Source organism: Crinia signifera, chromosome 11 (genome assembly GCF_055691185.1).
Source record: "Crinia signifera chromosome 11, ASM5569118v1, whole genome shotgun sequence".
Classification (NCBI taxonomy): Eukaryota; Metazoa; Chordata; class Amphibia; order Anura; family Myobatrachidae; genus Crinia; species Crinia signifera.
In genome coordinates, this window is record NC_139227.1 from 99,878,687 (window position 1) to 99,884,066 (window position 5,380).

The window sequence follows — 5,380 nt, forward strand, 5'->3', positions numbered from 1 at the left end:
TGGGCGAGTAGAAAACAACCAACCGTTGCTCTTTCGACAACTGAGGCCGAATACATGGCTCTTACAGAGACATCAAAAGAAGCACTCTGGATCAAAGAGACTTTGTATGAGTTAGGTCTACTTTTTTGAAGAAGAGACTATCAGCATCGCATGTGATAACAGGGGAGCAATAGATCTTTCCTGTACTACCAAGCACCATGGAAGGTCAAAACACATCGCAATAAGACACCACTTCATCAGGGAACTAGTGGAGAACAAGTCCATCGATGTTGAATACATTGCAAGTGAACAGAATGTCGCTGACATGCTTACAAAAGGACTGTCGACAAACTTGCTTATTAAGTTCGTGAAGGACTGTGGACTTGTCTAAGTTCAAAATGTTGATTTGAAGTTTTGATGTTCTGAATGTCTTTTCTCTCTAACCATATTTTCGGTTACAGGTATTACAAAAGGACAAAGTATTGTATTGAGTTCTTTTATGTAGCCGAAGACAGCCTTGAGCGAGGGGGAGTGTTAGAATGCAGCGCCCGGCGCCTGTCTCCATACACTGATTAGTGTGCAGCCTAACAGACTGCCTTGTCCCCTTCTGGCCACGGTAGCTAGACGTCACCCTGAGTGACAGCTCGCTTAAGCGTATAGCAGGGCAGAGACCCCTGACCCTGCTGGCAGCGTTCCCTTTCCTGTAAGGAAGTCCCTGCGTGAAAGTGTGCCTCGGAGCGTGTGTGACATCCTCCATGCTGTTTGCAGCTCCACGTGTACCGGAGCGCACAAGACAAAGCCCCGCTGTAATCCCGTTACAAGCGTGACCTTTTGCACAGGGAGATCCATCATCATTGGCAGCAGCGACGACTGGGAGAGATACTGCAGCGTAAACCAGTTAATTGCCATTAACCCTGCACAAGCTAAACGCTACAGCTAAGTAACACCCGAGACTGTGATTCCTATGCAATCAGTTGTATACTGTCTGAAGTTAACTACCAAAGTACTGTTATACCTTGCAAGCCTGTCACTTGAATAAACCTCAAGTTGGTTATATTTTCTAAGTGTGTCGTCTAACAACCACACTGCACGTATTTATAGACACTCTGCTAATAATATATACGTCAAATGTCGGGAAGGGGTTAATATTCGTCATTTTTCAGTGGAAGGGCAGCTTGTTTGACTGCAGATATCGCCATTATCTGGAAATAGATTTCTTAGCCTTCAATAGTATAAAAACCTAGAGTCCCAACTTTCAGGAGGTGCTGGGAACTTGGGGATCAGAGATCAGGAGCCAGAGCAATCCATTAACAAAAATGTAAAACTGTACACAGACGTTTGGAGCTGGAGCAGGGACTGGTTGCTGGAAGGCTGGTATCTCTGGTTCTGGGCACAATAGAGACAAGCCGCTAGTGTTGACAGAAAGGGAGAGTCCCAGCTTTTGGAATATACTCTCAGAAAAACTCTCACCTCCTGAAAATCTTTTGCTCTTTGGGAAAATAGCTCAGTGTGTACGCACCACTTTGGTGAAAGATATATCTATCAAAGATTTTGCCAAAGTCTTTTGAAATGAAAATCTTCAAGTGTGTATGGCCCTAAGTCAGAGAGAACCTGAGAAATATGACTGGGAATTGCAATTAACAGGTCGGATGTGGACTGCTGCTTTGAAGTTAGATATCTCCAGTTCTCCAGGGCCGATTTTCAAAATTCTGGTATCCCTGGAAAAAGGGGATCTTCAGCTATCAGCATAGGACCTTATACACCTGGGGCCCCTGGGCGAGTGCCCATTAAGCCCATACGAAAATACGGCCCTGCAGTGACATGATGTGAGGAGGGGAATGGGGGCAGCAGGAAGCCACAGACTGAGAGTTATATAGTGGGAGGAGCAGGATCCCCAGCAGCACAGAGTATATCAGGAGAGGAGTGATGTGTCAGTGAGGACAGGGCTGCATGTGACAGGGGCACAATGTGATAACACAATAAATATGTTAACAAGCCCTAATAATAGAAGACTCATCAGGGTCCTGAGCAGCACCAAGAAGTGTAGTTCATGCACCAAACTTGGTTTTATTTCTGAATATTGCCTCATTCTAATAAAGAGCTCCTACTAATGTGTCTTCCCGTAGTGTTACTGCTGACCAGCTGGCATTCCGGACCCAGTGTCTGTGTGCAGTGACCCACACATGATGCCCATGCTATAAAAAGACAGACACCTGCTGCGTAATCTGACTTGTACAGGTTGGACGTCGTCCTCATTATCCAACTTAATCTGGAAATTCTCTTCCCAGGTCCGGGTGCCGGGCTGATCCCCGGGGTGCTGTCCTGTGAAGGGTTAAGAGGAGCCTTCGGGAATATGAGGTACACCGAGTGCTTGCTGGGACATGTAAACATGTTCTTGGCAGAATAAGAGTCGGTTTGGAAATTGGCAAGCCGGCAGCGCCTCAGACGCACACACACATCCATCTTCTGCCGTCTGCAAATCTAATTACCAAATACAGCTAGCCGCTGCTACTGAGGAGACTCAGCCTTCCGTGCTCAAAACCAACTTCACTTTCATGTCACCGCGGGGCCCCGCAACATTACACACAGCCATTCTCACACCCGCTAATCATAATAACTCAGGGGCAGATTTTTTAAGCCCGGTGAAGTGATAAAGTGGACAGAGATAAAGTATCAACCGATCAGTCCCTAACTGTCATGATACAGTATATTTTTTAAATGACAGTTAGGGGTAAATTGGCTGCTGCATTATAACCTTTCACTTTATCACTTCACCAAGCTTAATACATCTTCGCCTCAGAACTTTCTGGCTGGTTTATTAAGGGGAAGATCCCCCTACTGACAGTGAATCCTGCAGGTGACCTGGTGATTGTCAGCGGCAAGAATTGTCTTTCCAAATCCTAAACCGCCGCAAGCGTTTTCTGTGGCCGCCACCCAGAGATAGCGGCCTCAGAGGGTTAATGAGGTCTGTTCATGTATAAAACAATAGAGAATTGTTACTTTTCCAATCAGTTCCATGAAATATATGGCATCTGGATGGCTCACAGACAATGTCACAGTAGACAGTTATTATGTTGACACCATAAGTTCGACATAAACTTGGTCGACATTAACAAAAGGTTGATATGCAGTAGGTGCACACTGTCTGTGAGCAGTGATGACTCTTACCTCTGTGGAGATGGGGGGGCTGCTGCAGTGCTGGGCCCCCCCTCGGCTGCCGCCACTGTTGGACCCCACTGCCGGTTTCCAGCAAGTCCCCGGAGGCGCCTGCTGGTCTCCACTGACGGTCCTGACCTTGGTCACGGTCACGTGACCAGTGCATGCGCAGTAGGTACTGTGCACGCACTGGCCCCCCACCTCTATGGGCTGCTACGACAGCAGTCCATAGAAGCATATTCATGGTCCCACCGCACGTGCAGTATCATCCTTGGTACTGCACATGTGCAGAACCTGTTTTTATGGGCTGCCGCCGCAGCAGCCGTGGGGGCATCCAAGAGGGAAGGAACACCTCCCATAGGGACTGCCTTGGGTAACTGGCAGGTCAGCCTTCCAATAAGAAGCCACTGCCAGTTACAGTGAAGCCAGTGCAGTCCATAGTTGCGTCCCCTTCTGCATTCTGCAGGAGACTCCCTGACATAGCAGCAATCTCCCTCTCTCCCTCATTAGTATAGCAATCTCCCTCATTTCACCTAGCCCACATTACACTGTTACATTTTTTTGGGAAAAAAGGAATGAGAGTCAGATACATTTACATTGAACCATCAGCAGCACCATTTCCCAGCACTTTAGCAAGTAAAGTAGCTCTTACTAACTGCTTTGGGGCTCATCTACATTTGGATAGAAGTCATTTTAAAAGATTCCTCTCAGATGTAGCAGTACACACCCACGCTTCTAGGTGCCACGTTCACAATCTCTCCATATATGGAACTAGACACGCCCTTTAAGTGGAGCATGACATGCCCCCTCAATGGGGCGGTGTGCAAAATTCTACTACCAACTATAATCTCCCTGGAACTATTTTTCAAAAGTAGGCAAGTATGGTGCAGTCTCACATACTACGGGCCAGATGCACTTAGCTTCAAAAGTGATAAAAGGGAGAGTGATAAACAGCCAGCCAATCAGCTCCTACCTGTCATGTCTCAGACTGTGTTTGAAAAATGTCAGGCAGGAGCTGATAGGCTGTTTGTTTATCACTCTCCATGTAATCACTTTTGAAGCTTAGTGCATCTGGCCTTACATCTGGCTTCACACAGTGGCGGATTCTACCTGAGGGGGCTGCAGCCCTTCAGCCCATAGGTAAAAACCGCCACTGTCTGTGAGCTATTCCCCACCCGAGATATATAGGTTTGTTAAGTATTATTTCCTGTACACTTAATATTGCAATGCAGTCTGGAATCCTGGGCTCCTGTGATGCTGTCTTCACCCGCGGTTCTCTCTTAGAAGGCCGATCCTTTGCGTGCATGTGTCTGCGGCTCAACCCACGGTCGACTGGAAGTTCAGGGGTCAGAGACAGCACGGATGCCGGGCAGAAAACAGGGTAGTAGGCATTATTTTTAAGTGCTTGCAATGGGAACCGAATTCTCTAGAAAAGACCTTGCTTTTAATGAACTGGGTAGTACGTGCCATATAACCCTACCCAATACCTGCATGTAAGGCAAAGCCCTGGCATCTATTGTGGGGTGGTGGTAAATAAAATCCTTCTTTCTGAAGAATAAATAAATGAGCGAAGGCCATTTCTCATGGTGATAGCTTAAACCATTTGTTGTTTGTATAATCCTCAGCCTGACGTCCCACTGGTTAAACTTTTACATATACAAATGCGTCACTGAGACTCAAGGAGCAATCAGTTCATTGAGAGCTGGCAAAATCCAGGTAGGACTGCGCCCTCTACTGGCAACTCTTTGGAATGGTAACCAGTTCCCATTAGGGTTGCTATTAACCCTTTGAGTGCCAACATTGCTGTGAGCGATCCTCAAAATATCCGCTAAAATTGCCAGCGCCGCTCGCAGGTTTAATACTGTGATTCACCATAACATTTGCTATAAGTTCTAGTAATGCTTTAGAGAATCCATGGCATATCTCACCCCATAAGGCCATTCTCTGTGGGCCACAGGATGTTGTGGGTGAGATGTACTAAGCCGTGGAGAGGGACACATTGGAGAGAGGTAAAGTACCAAACAATCTGCTCCTAGCTGTAACTTCATAAACACAGACTGTAACATGACAGTTAGGAGCTGATTGGTTGGCAGTTTATCTCTCTCCGCTCCACATTATCTCTCTTCAATGCTAAGTACATCTGCCCATCTCTGTGGCGTAGAGTCTCAGCCAGTGTCCCTCTCCACAGCTGCAGTGAAACCGGATCATTCACCAGTGGGCTCGGACTGACAGCGCATCAGAATAA